This window comes from Octopus bimaculoides, chromosome 24, assembly GCF_046866305.1.
Source record: "Octopus bimaculoides isolate indiv1 chromosome 24, ASM4686630v1, whole genome shotgun sequence".
In the NCBI taxonomy this organism is placed as follows: domain Eukaryota; kingdom Metazoa; phylum Mollusca; class Cephalopoda; order Octopoda; family Octopodidae; genus Octopus; species Octopus bimaculoides.
In genome coordinates this window covers 30390707-30410706 of record NC_142951.1, presented here as the reverse complement: position 1 = coordinate 30410706, position 20000 = coordinate 30390707, and the positions used below count along the sequence as shown (strand labels likewise).

Below are 20000 nucleotides of genomic sequence, written 5' to 3'. Positions count from 1 at the left end.
CAGCCATACTGGAGCACCGCCTTTAGTCAAACAAATCAATCCCAGGTCTTATTCTTTGTAAGCCTAGTACTTATTCTATCAGTATCTTTTGCCAAACTGCTAAGTTACAGGGATGTAAACATACCAACATCGGTTGTCAAGCGATGGTGGTGGGGGGGGACAAACACAGACACACAAACATATACACACACATACATATACATACGTATATATATACACACGATGGGCTTCTTTCAGTTTCCATCTACCAAATCCACTCACAAGGCTCTGGTCGGCCCGAGGCTATAGTAGAAGACACTTGCCCAAGGTGCCACGCAGTGCGACTGAACCCGGAACCGTGTGGTTGATAAGCAAGCTACTTACCACACAGCCACTCCTGCACCTATGCTTATTATATTCTTTTAAAAATATTTTGAAAATGTATGATTTTTTTCACACCCTTTGTTTCTGTCTATGATTTTAAAATATCAGAGAACCTGAGAAAGTCACTGCTTGAATTTATTCACAATAATTTAATAAAAGGGATGTAAAAGATAAGTTATTTTAATAGAATAGTTTTCTGTTAGTAAATATATTTTGGTGCTGGTGTAATATGTGATCTACATACACGTTTCTGGTATAGCTTGTTATCTACAATAGTTCAAATGGTATAGTTTGTAATCTACACCAGCTTTTTGATCTACATTTAAAATTCATCTATTTACTCGACTTCCGGTTGGTTTCGTATATAAATCAAAAATAACTTTCATGATATAAAAACTTTTAGTCGTGAGCCTATTGAAAGAAGCCATGATGAGAAGAAAAGAATTTCTCTGACACCATGAACTCAGTGGTTAGAACATTGAGCTTACGGTCATGAGGTTGTGAGTTCGAATCCCGGACTGGGCTACGCGTTGTGTTCTTGAGCAAGACACTTTATTTCACGCTGCTCCAGTTCACTCAGCTGCAGAAATGAGTTGTGACGTCACAGGTGCCAAGCTGTATCGGCCCCTTTGCCTTTCCCTTGGATAACACTGGTGGTGTGGAGAGGGGAGGCCGGTATGCATGGGCGACTGCTGGCCTTGCATAAGCAACCTTGCCCGGACTTGTGCCTGGGAGGGTAACTTTCTAGGTGCAATCCCATGGTCAGTCATGACCGAAAGGGGTCTCATGAACTCCTTGATGAACACGGAGATATTGATCCATCTCTAATTATAATTGCAAATTTACAACAAAATTTTGAATGTAGATCACATACTACACTGGCACCTATATTTTCCTTACATTCATACACCTAGACACACACACAAACGTGACTCACTTGATGTGGGGTGGAAGGTTAAAAATTTAAATTGCAACATTTTTCTAAGGCTATAGTAGAAGACACTTGCCCAAGGTGCTGTGCAGTGAGATCGAACCCAAGACCACACAGCTGGGCAGCAAGCTCCTTAACCACACAGCCACGCCTGAGCCTCTGTCTTAATAAAGATATTTATTCACATCATATAAACATAGACACATTGCCAACCTGCCTCTATCGGCATTTGTATTTCTTCAAGAAGGCACTCCAGTCTAGACAAGTGCTATTAAAGAGATAGTGCATATCTCTTTTGTTGTTTGCCAAATATAATGTCTACATTGTCAAATTAAAATGATTCACTCATTTATTTATTTATTATTACCATTTTTATTTATTTGTTTATTTGCCATTCTGCCGTTTTTGCCATTCTATAATTCAATTTGTTGTTGTTGTTGTCAGAATGTTCTGATATTCTGTTGATTCTGTTATTCTTTAAACATTGACAAAGGAAGAACACTTACGACTATATTATTCAACTATTTTCTGATTCTGGCTGCAGCCTTCTACCACTCCCCTTTCTCTCTCTCCCTCTCCCTCCCTCCCTCTCTATCTATCTATTTCTACCTCTCCTATGTGTGTGTATATATCTATATCTATATGTGTATCTCTATATATATGTATGTGTGTACTGAGTATATCTATAAGTATGTGTGTGAGTGAATATATGTGTGTGTGTGTGTGTGTGTGTGCATATATATATAAATGTATATATATATGCGTATGTATGTGTATGTATGTGTGTGTGTATATATATTTATATATATTTATATATGCATATGTGTGTTGTACATATGTATATGTATGTGTTGCGTACATGTGTGTGTATATATATATGCGTATGTATATGTATGTGTGTGTGTGTATATATTTATATATATGTATACATATGCATGTATGTGTTGTACATATGTATATGTGTGTGTGTGTGTAGTTATATAATTTCACAGTCTTTGCTCTCTCTCTCTCTCTCACTTATTTCTTTCAATTTTTCTGTTTCTATCTTTCTTCCGGCTCTCTTATCTTCTTGTCTTTCTTTTCTCTCTTTTTCCCTTGTCCTCCTTCTCTCCCTCTTCCCTCCCCCTCTCTCTATAGTCAAATCACTGCTGCTGCCTCTTCCACCTCTTTCTTGCTCTCCGTACCACCTTCATCCCCACATCTCTCCAGCAATTCCTCTTCGGTTACTATGGTTACTAGATAAACCATTGTGGTCTCTCTATTATAACCGAATCCGTCTACCTTCGGAGGTCGATGTGTATATATATATATGATGTCTCTTGGTATGTGTCTGTCTCTTTTCATGTGTGAGAGAGAGACAGAGAGAGAGAACGGTCATGTATGTTTATATGACATAATCATTTATGCATGCATTTCCTCTCAAAGTTCCGGTCCCTAACTACAGAGGGAACCTGTGGAAGAGATAGATCCAAGAAGACATTGGGACAAGGTGGTGGAGTATGATCTTCGGACACTGGGTCTCATGGAGGCAAGGACAAGAGATTGAGACCGTTGGCGATTTGCTGTGCTTGAGAAGACTTACCACGCCAAGTGAAATGGTAGTTGTGGCTGGTGTCAGAGACACATGAAAGGCACCTGTGCCAGTGACATGGAAAAGGCATCTGTGCTTGTAACACATAAAAGGCACCAATGCTGGTGACACATAAGAGGTACCTAATGCCAACCACTCTGTGGAGTGGTTGGCATTAGGAAGGACATCCAGCTGTAGAAAGCCTGCCAAATCAGACTGGAACCTGGTGCAGCCCTCCGGCTTACCAGTTCTAGCCAAACTATCTAACCCATGCCAGCATGGAAAACAGATGCTAGACAATGATGATGATATATGTATTCACACTCATCTATATGTACCATCGTCACCTTAATGACCACTTTTCCATGCTTGCATGGAGCAGACAGAGTTCGTGGAGACAGATTTTCTACAGCCGGATGCCCTCCCTGTCACCAACCTTCACTTGCTTCCAAATAAAGTATTTTCCCCATGGCCAGACCCGTTTTTCACGGGAGACTGAAAACAAACAACATCGCTTGTTTACAACCATCAGATGATGTCAAAACAAGGGTCAAACACAAACATCAATTCAGTTTGGGTATTAACCATATAGTTGGCTTTAGAAAGCCCCTGTACAAGTATCAGCTGTCAGACGTAATTTGACTGATCATATTGAAGATACATCTGGATATCTTTGAAAGTAGAATCAAGAGGAACAGGAGGAGAGAGAGAGAGAGAGAGATGAAGAGAGGTGGATGATAAGCTTAGAAGGGTGATGGGGCAAAATGGGTACGCAAAAATGGATGCAAAAAAAGGTGGATGGGGTAGGGCATGAGATAAAGACATGTTCGCATCGAGGGTTCACCAGGAGTGTTCCATCAGTATTCTTCCACAAGACCCGAAATTTTGGGGGAGGGGCAGGGGGGGGCCAGTCGATTAGATCGACCCCAGAAGGATGAAAGGCAAAGTCGACCTCGGCGGAATTTGAACTCAGAATGTAAAGACAGACGAAATACCGCTAAGTATTTTGCCCGGTGTGCTAACGGTTCTGCCAGTTCACCGTCTTAGTATTCTTCCATGTTATGAATGAAACTCGTTGCCTCATCCTTCCACTGTTCTCTGTAAATTCTTACACTTTTATTTTCAAGGCCATGCTTTTTATGATGTTAGTAGCAATGATGATAGTGGTATTGGTGGTGGTGGTATTGGTGGTGGTGGTGATGACGGTTCTGGCAGTAATAGTTGTAGTCACAGAAATGGTGATGGCGGTGGCGGTGGTGGTAGTGAAAGTGCCGGCAATGATAATGGCATTTGTGGCAATGATGATGATGATGATGATGATGAGGGTAACTGATGATGGTGGAGATAGTGGTGGTAGTGCTGACAGTAGAGATGGTGGTGATGGTGGTGGTGACGATGATGTTGATGGTAGTGGAGGTGGTGACGGTGGAGGTGATGATCATGATGATGTCAGTGGTGGTGGTGGTGGGGTGCTGCTGATGATGGTGGTAGCAGCAAAATGGTATCACAAGTAGGGACGGTGAAGATAGTAGGGATGATGATGAAGATGCTGACAGTAGTAGAAGTGGTGGAGGTGGCAGCGATGGTGTAATTAATAGAGTTTGTGTTGATGGTGGTGGTGTTGGTGGTAGTGGTGGCAGCGATGGTGTTATTAGTAGAGTTGGTGGTGGTGATGATGACAATGATACACACACCCATGCACTCTTCCTAGTATCATATTTATTAGGTACCAATTCAATCATATCCGCAACTTAATCTTATAAACGCTATTTTTATTCAGTGTTTTACGAGCAGTTTTATAGATTATCTATAGATTATTTCTTCATCTTTATTAGCCATGATGCTCTTGAATGTGTGTATATATATATATATATATATATATATATATACATATATATATATATGTGTGTGTGTTGAAGAGGCCCTCACTGTGTGTTTATGTGTATAAATGCGTATTGAGTTCTGTCATTTTATTTTTTACGTCTCAGTCAATGAACTGTGGCCATACTGGAGCGATACCTCAAAGGGTTTATTCAAATGAATTGACTTCAGCTCCAGAACTGGGTTTTTTTTTTGTTCTTTTTTTTTCTTTTCCGAAGTCTGGTACTTATTCCATCAGTCTCTTTTGTTGAACTACTAAGTTACAGGGACATAAACAAACCGACACCAGTTGACAAATGGTGGTGGAGGGCAACTACAACACAAGCGCAAAGACATACACACATACATATTCTTTCATACGTTTCAGCCCCAAGGCTGTGGCCATGCTGGGGCACCCAGTAAAAAGGAAATTGGTTTTCAGTTGTATCAAACAGGCATAATCCCACTACTGATCAACACGGGGTCTTCTGCCTGCTTCGTTTCCATTCTTAGACAACCTGGTCCTGATGAGCTTCCTCTTCAGCATACATACATACTTGTATATGATGGGCTTCTTTCAGTTTCCATCTACTTAATCTTCCCACAAGGCTTTTAGTTAGCCTGGGGGTGTAGTAGAAGACACTTGCTCAAAGTGCCACGCAGTGGGACTGACCCCAGTACCATGTGGTTTGGAAGCAAACTTCTTACCACACAGTGACACCTGTGACGATAGCCATGTGGTAAAAAGTTTGCTTCCCAACCACATGGTTCCAGGTTCAGTCCCACTGTGTGGTACCTTGGTCGAGTGTCTTCTCCTATAGCCTTGGGCCAACCAAAGCCTTGTGAGTAGATTTGGTAGACAGAAACTGAAAGGCAATCGTATATATATATATATATATATATATATATATATAGTGTGTGTATGTGTGTGTGTCTTTGTGTATGTGTTTGTCCCCCACCATCACTTGATAACTGGTGTTGGTGTGTTTACGTCCCTGTAACTTAGTAGGGGTGTAAACACACCAACACTTTCTGTGGTGTGTATTCAGATAAGGATACACACCACAGAAAGACAGAATGGACTAAACAGGACAGGAGAAGACACGTGGGATGGAGAGTTGCTGTAGAGGTCACAGGATGTGTGACAAAAGATTTCAGACAAAGGACACTAAAGTAAGAACAAACACAAAGTTGAAGTGAAGAATGAGTATACAGTGCATGTGGTTATTTGGCAAAAGAAAAAGAAAAAAAAAATAACCGTAGGTGCAGGAGTAACTGTGTGGTAAGTAGCTTGCTTACCGACCACATGGTTCTGGGTTCAGTCCCACTGTGTAGCACCTTGGGCAAGTGTCTTCTACTAAAGCCTCAGGCTGACCAAAACCTTGTGTGTGGATTTGGTAGATGGAAACTGAAAGAAGCCTACCGTATATATATGTATATATATATATATATATATAATACGTATATATGTATGTATTTGTGTGTGTCTGTGTTTGTCCCACCACCATTGCTTATCAGCATGGTCGCAGTCAACTTACTGAAACAACTAAAAGAATACATACATATATATACACATATATACATAAATATATATGTGTGTGTGTATATATATATATATATATATATATATATATATATATACAGATATACACACATATGTATGTATGTGTATATATATATCCATCTCTTTTTCTCTCTATATATATTTATATATACACACACCTATATACACCCATCAGTGAGACTACAATTGATACTGTACCTCTGCTGCCACCTGAAGATTAAGGAAAGGTCACCTCGTAGTGTGCAGGTCTGAGGTGGTCTGTGCACTTAGTTGCATCCGGTTGCATCTCGAAGCTTTGTTTGTTTGTTTTTTTTTTTGTTTTTTTTTTGCCTGGGTGGTGAACAAACTGCTTTCTTATTGGTTGCTTTGGTGAAGAATTCTAGCTAAAAATAGAAACTTCGGAGTTCATTCTTTGATGAATCATTTCGAGTATGTTGTAATGCAATGCTAGTGTGACTAAAAAATAACTAATCTCTCTCACTCTGTCTCCTTCTCTCTCTCTCTTTCCCTCTCTATTATTTTGTCTCTCTTATGTGAGATGTATGTATGTGTGTGTATATATATATATATATATATATATATATATATATATATATATATATATATATATATATACATATACATACATACACATATACATACGTAACACCTATCCATCGTTTGTTTTTTATATATATATATATATACACACTGTTCCATATTTTTCTTTATCCCTATCCTATTTACACTTTTCATCCTCTACCATACTTTCATGTGTGCTTTATACATGTGCAAAGAGAGAGAGAGAGAGAGAGAGAGAGAGAGAGAGATATAAAAATATACCTTCCTTCCTCTCTCTCTTTCTCACTCACTATGTCTCTCTCTCTCTCTCTCTCTCTCTCTCTCTCTCATTGAAAAAGAGATAAACACAACAAACGATAGTTGCCTTAAATGTCAGAGATTGCTTCTAGTTTCCCTGGTGTGGTTCATCTTCTGTACTTCATCATCGTTTGGATATGAACATTGAAGAAAGACATGGCTTGTGTTGGCCGTTGTGATGGTGATGCTGCCGGTGTTGTCGTGGTGATTGGTGTTGTGTTATCACTGCCGTCTGAGTCATAATACACTGACAATTTGATCACACCAGGGGCGTGACTCACAGGCGGGCCACTGTGATAGTCTTTCAGTGTCTCAACCATACATTATGTAACGTCATAGTCTGCTGTGATGTGATGTTGTTCAGTCATAGCGTGATGACTTTCGTGCTTTGCCCATAGGCTTTGAGATGTCATGATGTAATTGTGCTGTAATATAATGTTGTCATGTCATAACAGGGTGCCTTTATTGTTTTAACTATAGATTATGAGATGTCATAGTATGCTCTGCTGTGATGTTGTTTAGTCATAACATGATGACTTTATTGCCTTATCTATAGACTAAGATGTGTCACAGTGTGCTGTGATGTGATGTTGTTTAATCATAACATGATGACTTTATTGCCTTATCTATAGACTAAGATGTGTCACAGTGTGCTGTGATGTGATGTTGTTTAATCATAACATGATGACTTTATTGCCTTATCTATAGACTAAGATGTGTCATAGTGTGCTGTGATGTGATGTTGATTAATCATAACATGATGACTTTACTGTCTTATCTATAGACTAAGATATGTCATAGTATGTTGTGATGTGATGCATTGTTCAGTCAATGCCATAATGACTTTAGCCCCAGCATGGCCGCAGTCAAATGACTGAAACAAGATAAAAGATACCACACATGGATGTGTTCATAGAAATCAACAAGAAAATTACAGCAAAGCTGTGTGATAGTGATGTCAAACATGGAATGCAAACCATCATATAACTTGTCTATGCTTCTCTTCTGTTTTATTTTGACATGCACATTGTGTTTTTAGTCTTCTCTTCCATTTTAAAAATTCAGTGAACACATCTGCATTGTGTGCTCTTACTCCTCTTTCTGGTTCCCACTCAAAACTTTACAGATCACAACCATCTCAGCAACCTGCGCTTGTAAGGAGTGCTTCGTGTGCTGGTGGTTGAGGAAAAAGCACACGCACACACACACCCCTTGACTTTTAGAAACGTATTTTTCATGCCGAGAATTGTCAAAGCATGGTATAAGCTACCCACATCGGTCGTTAGATATCAGATCACTACATCCTTAAAAAATTCCATACTTCCTGAAATTTACCATCACTACTCCTCACATACCAATGCATTTCCCCCTGTTTATGACTCTTTTACTGCTCACTTTTCTGTCTTGTAATTTATTCTCTGTACTGTGCATGTACTTTTAGCTTCCATTGGTGTCTCTATTTTTGGACTTCTGTCACCACTTTTACGTTTTCCTGATGAGATATGGTGCATTGTATACATTAAAGTTTGTTACTATTAAAAATGGTGAGCTGGCTGAATGGTTAGCACACCAAACAAAATGTTTAGCAGTATTTCTATTTCTTCCAACTTTACATTCTAGTTCAGATTCCACCAATGTTGACTTTGCCTTTCATCCATTCAGGGTGGATAAAACAGGATACCAGTAAGAGCTCCACGAGGCTCTGGCTGGGGGTGGTGGCAACCCCTGTTGTACTCTTTCGCCCTAACTTTCTCTCACACTTTCTTCCTGTTCCTTGAGTAACGCTGCAATGGACTGGCATCCCGTCCAGCTGGTGGGGAACACATACGCCATGGAATACGGGAAACTGGGCCTATGAGCCTGGCTAGGCTTGAAATGGGCGCATAAATAAATAAAAATAATATATATATATATATATATATATATATATATATATATATGTAGGCACAGGCATGGCTGTATGATAAGAAGCTTGCTTCTGAACTACATGGTCTTGGGTTCAGTCCCACTGCATAGCACCTTGAGCAAGTGTCTTCTACTATCACCTTGGGTTGACCAAAGCCTTGTGAGTGAATTTGGTCGATGGAAACTGAAAGAAGCTTGTTGTATATACATATATGTATATACCTATGTGTGTGTGTCTGTCCCTTCCATCACCGCTTGACACCTGTTGTTGGTGTCTTTATGTCCCCGTAACTTAGCAGTTCGGCAAAAGAAACCAATAGAATACGTACTAGGCTTAAGAAATAAGTCCTGGGGTTGATTTGTTTGACTAAAACCCCTTCAAGGCAGTGCTCCAGAATGGCTGCAGTCAAATGACTGAAACAAGTAAAAGAATAAAATACACACACACACACCTGCATATATACATACACACATACATACAAAGACATATTTTTGTTACCAAATTCATATCCGTACATAACATTTGTTACAGTGACAAACAGAAGTTAAATCCAGTTTCAGTACATAAGTATGTGTTTGTGTCTATGTGTGAATGAATGGCCTGTTGCACTATGTAAGCTCTGTCTGCGTGTGTGTGTGTGTGTGTGTGTGTGTGTGTGTGTGTGAGTCAGTGTATTTTTGCTAATGTTGTGTCAGTGTGTGTTTGTGTGTAGTTGCCTGTGTCTTTCTGGCTACAGACAGCATTATACTTATGTGTTTATCTGAGTCTGTGGCTTTGTATGTTAACGTCTGTGTTTATGGACATCTCCGTTTATGTGTGTGTGTGCGTGTGAGAGAGAGAGAGAGAGAAAGAAAGGAACAAGTGTTTGTAAGTCTCTGCCTATAGATGTATGTACATGTGTGCTTTTTTCTCCATCGCCTGATTTTTTTTTTTTTTTTTGACAGGCTTTGTATTGTTAATTAAAAAATCATTGTTTGTAATTGTGTTTATTAGATTTCATATCGATGATTACAAAGGTAAAAATAATATATTCTCTTTTGTGTAGCTGTGAGTTTGCTTTGTGAGATCTGAGCGAAGGTCTTTTTGTTGTTATTTTTTTTTTCCAAGAATGAATGATAGCAAATGATTTCATTGGTTGCAAAAGATTAACCAAACACTGCTACATTGATATGACACTCTATTTAATTTTGGTTCTGCACATGTTCTATTCAAATGAAAAGAAGTCCAGGTGGTTCAACTATTCTGTTGATAATAATAATAACGATGATAATAATAATAATCATTTCTACTATAGGCACAAGGCCTGAAATTTTTGGGGAGGAGACTAGTCAATTACATTGATATATTCCTTCTTAGCCAGAACTGGCCAGCCAGAGACAATATGATTTATTGTTTCTTCCCCATCACCACACATTCTGCAGTTACTTGTATTTTTCTTCAATATATATTTCTAATGGTTTCTGGTGGGGAGGTTTTGATCTTGTGCTGCAATTAAAAAAAAATCCTTCAGTTTCTGCTTTGAGTCCTGAACTTCTCAGCCATTACTGGGGTTTTACTTTGTCAATTTCTTTTCTGTTTAGGTTATCCCAGTATTTGCCATGTTAGGGCTTTTCTTGCCGTTGTTTTATCATGACACTTCGTTGTCCCAGTTTTAGTTTGGATTTCACTTATTTTACAGCTTTTGTTGTTTCCTTTTTTTCTTCCGGGCTTGCCCGAAGTGCACTCAGAACGATGAAACCATTCTGCATACCCTAGTCCAGTGTCCGAGTATTGCTGACCTATGGGTTTATGTTGAACACCTACTGTCGCGTGTAGGACAATCTACTGAATCCATTGTGAAGATTGCCCTGCCGCCCTCTATTGGCCGGGAGGGGCAGGCAATTTTTAATTGTCTGGTGGCTGTAGCAAAAGAGGTAGTATGGTGGACCCGTTTGAAAGGGCTAAAGACAGACACATTTTCTTTTTTGGCCAAGCCCTCATCAACTTTTTCAAGTTTCACTTGAAAAGGAAGTTGAGGGTGGAGAGGGAAGTGTTGCCTTCTAGCAAGTTTGTTGAAAGGTGGGAGAATGTTGGAAGAATGGCCAGTGTGAAAGGACCAATTCTGAGCATACACCTGTGAAAAAAAGAAGGGCTCTTGCCCTGTTGTTCAGGCAACTGTGGCTTTTCTGGGGTTTTCCAAAAGGACCTTAAAGTGCTTCTCCTATTGGGAGTTTTAATTTGTTCCACTTTTTTGTTTTTACTTTGTATACACACGAAAACCCATTGCATTGTCCTGTTTTTGTCTTTTATGTTGTTGCATGTCTTTTAATGTTTTGTATGTGAGCCCTTGTGGCCAATAAAAGAATTAATTATTATTATTATTATTATTATTATTATTATTATTATTAATGCAGAATAATAATCGTTAGCATGCCGGTCAAAATGCTTTGTGGTATTTCGTCCATCTTTAGTTTTTAAGTTCAAACTCTGTCAAAGTCAGCTTCACCTTTCATCCTTTTGGGGTTGATGTAATCGACTTAATCCCCTCCCCCGAAATTGCTGGTCTTGTGCCAAAATTTGAAACCATTGTTATGATGATGATGACAAAGAAGAGGATGTATTGTCAATACATCCAATGTCTGTTTAGGACAATGGTAATTTATGATGACACTGACAAATATGACTGTGATAAGATGATGATGATGATGATGATGATGGTATGATGATTGTGCAATGATGACTATTTATGGTGATATAACGACTGTACGATATCTGCATGATATGATTATGATTATGATGGTGATGATATTCTTATAATGACACATCGTATCATTTCACTCTGTAAATGATTGTGATGACTAAGGTGACAAGGTGGCAGGATTTTTTGCACAAAGGACAAAGTAGCATTTTGCAGCATCTCTTTTGGCTCTTTGCATTCAGAGTTCAAATCCCACTGAGGTCAACTTTGTCTTTCATCCATTCGGATGAAAGTTAATAAAATAAGTACTAGCCAAAGACTGGCATCACACACACACACACACACACACACTGCCCCCCCCTACACACACTGCCCCCACCACCACCATCCCACAAAATTGCTGGCTTTGTGCCAATAATACGAAGAATTATGATGATGATGTCTATGATGACTATCCTCGAAATAATGTTACATGGTTTATATACACATGTATGTATATATAAAAACAGAAATATTATATTTCTGAATCTCTCAAAGAGAGATGTACAGTAACAGCACGATAAAGTGATGGCTTTTTGCCAACATAATGTGGCAATCCCAGGATGGAATAAATGTTACTGTTATAAGGACACAGAGCCTTTGTGTTGTGTAGCCAGCTAGAAACGATGTTACACGGGGCTAAATAACAGTAACATTTATCCCATCTTGGGGTTGCCACATTATGTTGGCAAAAAGTCTTTTAGTGCTGTTGACACTGTCGGATTGAGTGGTATTGCCCAGGTGTCAAAACCATAATGATATCTATGGGGCAGCTGATGATGGAGGTATGTTGGATTGTTGGTATGGCTGATTTTGTATATGTGGGATAGTGTTATAACACATCCTTTTGATATACATCTATGCACACACACACACATATATATATATACACATATATATACATATATATATACATATACATATATATATATATATATATATATATATATATATATATATATATATATATATATATATACATATATCAATCAGATAAAGGGGTTTAAAATAATCTGAGCTGTATTTCACAAAGATTTTTGTGGACTTTTATTATGATAATATGTATGTATGTACATACATACATGCTTACATATGTATGTATGAATGAATGAATTGTAGGAGCTCTATGACTGGATGGTTAAGAAATTTGCTTTGCATCTATATGGTACCTGGTTCAGTTCTGCTGTGTGGCATCTTAGGTAAAGGTCATTTTCTATAGCCTTGGATCAGTCCATATACCATGAGTGAAATTGGGTAGGCAGAAACCTTAATAAAAAGTCCATCAAGTGGATTCCACCTGTAATTCAAAAGATACAGCCTCATCACACACCAATGTGTCTTGTTGATTCCGCCTGAGAATTATGTTAAGGATACACTTGTCTGCCCAACCACTCGTATGTTAATTCAATAAGCAGGTTATTCAATTGATCATACAACTAAATCGTCATCATCAAATGACTGAAATTCACCACCATCACCACTGCTGCTGCCATCACCTCCTCCACAACCACCACCACCATACATGAATAAATTCTAATTCTGTAAAACAGTTTGTGTTTCATTTAATTTTTGTATTTGGTTAGAAAGAATCTTGATGTAAACTTGTGTATTAAAAAAAGATTTTCTTGTATCTTGGGAGGGTCATTATGCCAATTATAAACACATACACTGGTTTGATTTCACTTCTTTATCATCATTCATCAATTGGTTAGCTATTTAACCAATTAACAAATTAATTGTTTGCTTAATCATTTGGTTAATCAATCAATCAGTTGTAATATTTATCCCCACTTAAACGTCGATGTTCTATTAGAACAAACCTTACTGCAGTAGTTATCACGAGAGAAACACCCGTATTGGCTTTTGGTGCAAAATGCATTCTTGTTTATATTGCTAGCAGGGAGATAAATCTCTGCTAACTCCAGTGCCAACACCACCTGACCATGTGATTTTGGCCTTGTTTGGTCTTGTCAATGATGGACACTCGACTGCTAGAAACAGCAGTGATTCATCTCCCTGCCAGCAATATATAGAATGACAGTGCCAGGACAGATGTTAGTGTCACAGTTAGCCAGTGAGCTTGTTAAAAAATATATATTAGCAACAGAGGCAGAATTCATACCAAGAAGTAATATTTATCCCCACTTAAATGTGGGTGTTCTGTTAGAACAAACTATACTGTGGTAGATACCACGAGAGAGACTCTCACATTGGCTTTTGATGGAAAACCCCACTCTTGTTTATATTGTTGGCAATATGACAAATCCCTGCTACTTCCAGCACCGAGACCACCAAATCACGTGAGTTCAACCTTCCAGATCAGATTGGAGCCTGGTGCAGCCATCTGGTTCGCCAGTCCTCAGTCAAATCGTCCAACCCATGCCAGCATGGAAAGTGAACGTTAAACAATGATGATGATGAAGTCAAGTGCTGGTATTGATATGATCTGCTAATCCTTCCCCAGCATATTTTCTGACTTTCTGCTTGTGTCGAGCTCAGCTGTAGTAACAGACTGAATCCTTTATGTTGCGTTAAATTTTTTTTTGTTTCCTCTAGGTTCTGAGTTCCAATTCTGGAAGAACAAGTTGTTATTTTTGTTTTTGTTTTTTGCATCCTGTTTCATGTCACGCTTAATATTATTTTATTCTTTTCCTTTTTGCTGGAGCACCGTCATGAACACACACACACACACACATATACACATGTATACATGTATGTATATATATATATATATATATATATGCACACACACACACACACGCACACATATATGTATATATATACATGCACATGCACATATATATATATATATATGTATATATATACATGCACATGCACATATATACACATGTATATATATATACACATATGCACATATATATAAACATATACAGATACATATATATATATATACACATATATATATATATATACACACACATATAAATATATACACACATACATACATACATATACACACATGAACATATATATACACACACATATATACATATGTACAAATATACATACATACATATATATATATATATATATATATATATATATATACATAGAGAGAGAGAGAGAGAGTCATATATAGCATATAGGAGTCAGTTCCAATGATTCCCATTCCCTGAGAAAAATTGGCCTTCAGCCTAGTCAAAAGAAAATCGTCGTCGTTGTCATCATCATCATCATCATCATTATTATTGTTATTACTGTGAGTCAGGAAATGCCGTCTGCTGCTGTTGTATTTGCTGCTGCCATTGCTGTCGTCGTCGCTGCTGCTGCTGCTGGCGCTGCAGTTATCGCTGCCATTCTTTGAATTATCGATTGGTTTGTTTGAATGCTAATGACATCATCATTCTACTTTGGCAGTATGGGATGTTGGCAGCGGCGGTGGTCGTGGTGGTGGTGGTGGTGTTGGTCGTGGTGATGATGTAAGTTCTTGATGGACCACTTCCTGTTTCCCCATTCACACTCATATATCTGCTGCTGTTTGTTTGTTGGTCGGGACAGGCATAAGTGTCACAACGTCACTGTTGCTCACGCTTCTCCGCTGCACATGTGTCAGGCTTCGTTTCAAGTTGTCTTGCATATGGGGGGAAAAAAAAAGAAAAAAAAATCAACAAAGAAAAAGAAAAAGAACATTCTTCACCCAGTTATGTGTTTTTGTTCTTGTTTACTCATTCCTCAGCTGTTTTTTTTATTTTTGTATTGTTGTGTTTTGTTTACTTCCATTTACCAACACCATCATCACCATCATCAATATCATTTTTAACATCAGCAACAGCATCATCACCCCCCCCCCCCCCCACTAACACCATCATATTCAGCAGATTTTCATCTCCACTACCACCACCATCACCACACCACTACCACCAACACACCACACCACTTCTACCACTACCATCACCACCACCACCATCATCATCAACAACATCAAAATCATCATCACTATCATAATTACCATCTTCTTCAACTCCACCGCCACCCTCATCCATATTGTCATTATTATTATTTATTATTTAATTAAGGCAGTGAGCTGGCAGGATCGTTACTAATGTTTTCTTTTATTCTTTTACTTGTTTTCGTCATGCTGGGACACAGCCTGGAATTTTTAGTCGATTGAATCAACCACAGTACTTATTCTTTTGTTAAGCTTCATACTTAGCCTTTTGCATCAAACAGCTAAGTTACAGGGACATAAACACACCAACACCAGTTGTCAAGCAGTGGTGGGAACAAACAGAGACACACATACACACACCTATATATACAACAGGCTTCTTTCAGTTTCCATCTACCAAACCCATTCATAAGGCTTTTGGTTGGCCTGAGGTAATAGTAGAAGATACTTTCCCAAGATGTCACACAGTGGAACTGAACCTGGAACCCTGTGGTTGGGAAGGAATGGGCGCTTCACTTTGGCACAAATTTCAGGAGAAGGGGGTAAATCAATTACATCGACGCCAGTGGTCAACCGGTACTTATTTTATCAACCCTGAAACGATGAAAGGCACAGTCGACCGCGGCGTAATTTGAACTCAGAACGTCGAAGGCAAACAAAATGCTTCCAAGCATTTTTTGTCTGACATGCCAGTGATTCTCCCACCTCGCTGCTTTACAATTCCTCATAATATTCAATTAGAAAACTACAATAGGATATTTTTTAACATGAGGGGGTGCAGAGGCGGGTGGAGTGAAACAGAAATCAAAGGGGTCCATTGGTAAAAAAATGGTTGAGAACCATTGGATGTAGAATGTAGATTGGGTTATAGCAATGAATACTGATCTTGTAGAACATGTATTGTACGAGTCATGTTGTAATATTGGGAGGTAAGGGTATAGCATGTATTGGAATATAATATTGGAAGACTTTATTCTGTACCTAACAAGGCTATTTTATAGATTGTGTTGCAAAGTTGTGAGCCCTGATATGCATTTTTTGTTTTTATTCTGTGTTTCTATTCATGTTCTTCTTTATCAAATCCATTACATTACCATATCGTCGGTGCCATTTTACTCTCAAACCTTACATCTTGTTTTTATTTCAAGGGCTTTGTACTTGGTTCCGGAAGGAAATCAAAAAAAAAAAATATCAAAAAACATATCAATGTTTTTGCTCAAAAGGAATCGCGATGTCTATCACAATGTATAGGTGCTTTTATGTTTGTTTTGTTTTGTTTTTTGTGTGTGTACATATACATTATATATATATATATATATATTGTATTTTTTTTTTTTACCTTTTCTATCTTTGATTGTGGTACCTGAATGGCTTCTTTTGGGTGTGCTTGCCATTCTGAGAGTCATTAATTCCAGAGTAGCATAGTTGTGTCATTACTACATATGTATGTGTGTCATCATCATCATCATCATCATCGTTTAACGTCCGCTTTCCATGCTAGCATGGGTTGGATGGATGTGTGTGTGTGTATACATGTATGTGCATACATATATGTATGTAGGTGTGTGTGTGCATGCATGTATATATGTTTGTGTGTGTGTGTATAAATATGCCGTTGCCAGTACCACCTGACTGGCCTTCGTAGGATTTTCGAGCGAGATCGTTGCTAGTGCCCCTGGACTGGCTCTTGTGCGGGTGGCACATAAAATACACCATTCTGAGCATGGCCGTTGCCAGTACCGCCTGACTGGCCTTCGTAGGATTTTCGAGCGAGATCGTTGCCAGTGCCCCTGGACTGGCTCTTGTGCGGGTGGCACATAAAATACACCATTCTGAGCATGGCCGTTGCCAGTACCGCCTGACTGGCCTTCGTAGGATTTTCGAGCGAGATCGTTGCTAGTGCCCCTGGACTGGCTCTTGTGCGGGTGGCACATAAAATACACCATTTTGAGCGTGGCCGTTGCCAGTACCACCTGACTGGCCTTTGTGTGGGTGACACGTAAAAGCACCCACTACACTCTCTGAGTGGTTGGCGTTAGGAATGGCATCCAGCTGTAGAAACTCTGCCAAATCAGATTGGAGCCTGGTGTTGCCATCCGGTTTCACCAGTCCTCAGTCAAATCGTCCAACCCACGCTAGCATGGAAAGCGGACATTAAACGATGATGGTGATACATATATGCATACACAAGCACATACATTTGAAATTTGTTTTTAACACTTGAAATTGAAGTACATAGAGCTATAAATAATAGTGCGTAAATAAGTGTGTGTGTGTGTGTAAATTTGTGTGAATGTTGATGTGTTACTTGTCGCCATTTAAGTGAATTGATTGTGATGATGATATTAGCATTCCTTGTTGATATTATGACAAGTCACTCTGTGACTCTCAAGACCTGTGGAGTATAAAAAACCGTTACCTGTATAACTGAGTATGAGTTTGCAACAGGAACAGCATCTGACCATAAAATTCTGCTCCTAAATCAATTCCTTTCCATGCAAGCATGGACAAAAAAAAAATTTAAATAAAGGTAAAACAAGAGCACTCAGAGAGTGCAAACATCTGCTAAGGCAACACCAATGTCCTCTCAACGATTAGCCAGAGGTGGTTTTTAAAATGAGAATATCTGAAATAAACTTGACTGCTCTCACAAAAGAGAATACTAAAAATGAACACAACCACTTTCAAAAATTAAGTGAAAAAACAAGAAAAATAATCCAGAATCCTTGTCTGGTACTGGATTGTTCCCAAAATCTGATCAGTTTGTGCCAGTCATGAGGCCAAACATCCCTGAAAGTTTCATCCAAATCCATCCAGTGGTTCTTGAGATGTCTTGTCCACAGACAAACAAACAAACACAAATGAAAACAATACCTCTGCCTTCGCTCTGGCGGAGGTAAAAAGGTATTAACAAAACAAAAGACTGTACTTACATATTGCTCATGACTTGAGGGCAGCAAGCTTGCAAAATTGCTTGTATGTTGGACTGGGTTCAATGAAATCAACTTAACCTCTCTCTCAAAATTTCAGTCCTTGTGTCTATAGTAGAAAGGATTATTATTATTATTATTATTATTATTATTATAAAAAGCAGAAATGTTAGTACACTGGGCGAAATGCTTAGCAGTATTTCGTCTGTCTATTATTATTATTATTCTGAGTGGTTGGCGTTAGGAAGGGCATCCAGCTGTAGAAACTCTGCCAAATTAGATTGGAGCCTGGTGTTGCCATCTGGTTTCACCAGTCCTCAGTCAAATCGTCCAACCCATGCTAGCATGGAAAGCGGACGTTAAACGATGATGATGATGATTATTATAATTATAATTATTATTATTATTATAAAAAGCAGAAACGTTAGTACACCAGGCGAAATGCTTAGCGGCATTTCGTCTGTCTTTACGTTCTGAGTTCAAATTCCGCCAAGGTTGACTTTGCCTTTCATCCTTTCTGGGGTCAATGAAACAAGTACCAGTTATGCACTGGTGTCGATGTAATCAACTAGCCTCTGCCTCTAAAATTTCAGGCCTTGTGCCTATAGTAAAAAGAATTATTATTATTTAAAGTGGCGAGCTGGCAAAATCGTTAGCATGAAATGCTTTGCAGTATTTTTCCTGGACAAAATGCTTTGCAGTATTTCGCTTGTTGCTATGTTCTGAGTTCAAATTCCACCAAGGTTAACTTTGCCTTTCATCCTTCCTATGTTGAGAAAATAAGTGCCAGTGGAACACTGGGGTCGATGTAATCGACTCATCCCCTCCCCCGAAATTGCTGGTCTTGTGCCAAAATTTGAATCCATTATTATAATTCTTATTCAAATTCCGCTGAGGTTGAACTTCACCTTTCATCTTTCCGAGGTTGATAAAATAAGTACCAGTTGAGCACTGGGGTCAGCATAATCAGCTTACTCCCTCCCCCAAATTGCTGGCTTTGTGCCTAAAATTTGAAACTATTATTATTATTGTTGTTGTTAAGGTGATAAACTGGCAGAAACATTAGCATGTTAGACAAAATCCTTAGGGTCATTTCTTCTGGCTTTACAGTCTGAGTTCAAATCCCACCTTTGCCTTTCATTCTTTCAGGGGGGGGGGTCAATAAAAATAAAGTACCAGTTTAACATTGGGGGTGGAGGTTGATGTAATTGATTCCTCATCCCTTCATAATCACTGGCCTTGTACCAAAATTCATAGAGAACCATTTACTCAGTGGCCATAAACACACTCCCCGCCCAATCGTGCCAGTGTCTACATTCTTTCTTTGCGGTTAAGAATGGTTTGGCCAATTATATATATTTATTCTGACTGCACAGTCTACAGTTTGATGCT

At 38.7% G+C, this 20000-nt stretch overlaps 1 protein-coding gene across 3 annotated transcripts in view; it reads left to right on the top strand.

Annotated features, from left to right (window-relative positions):
- LOC106883895 (uncharacterized) overlaps positions 1 to 20000 on the top strand; it is a 71122-nt gene that overhangs the window by 39172 nt on the left and 11950 nt on the right. The window lies entirely within an intron of this gene.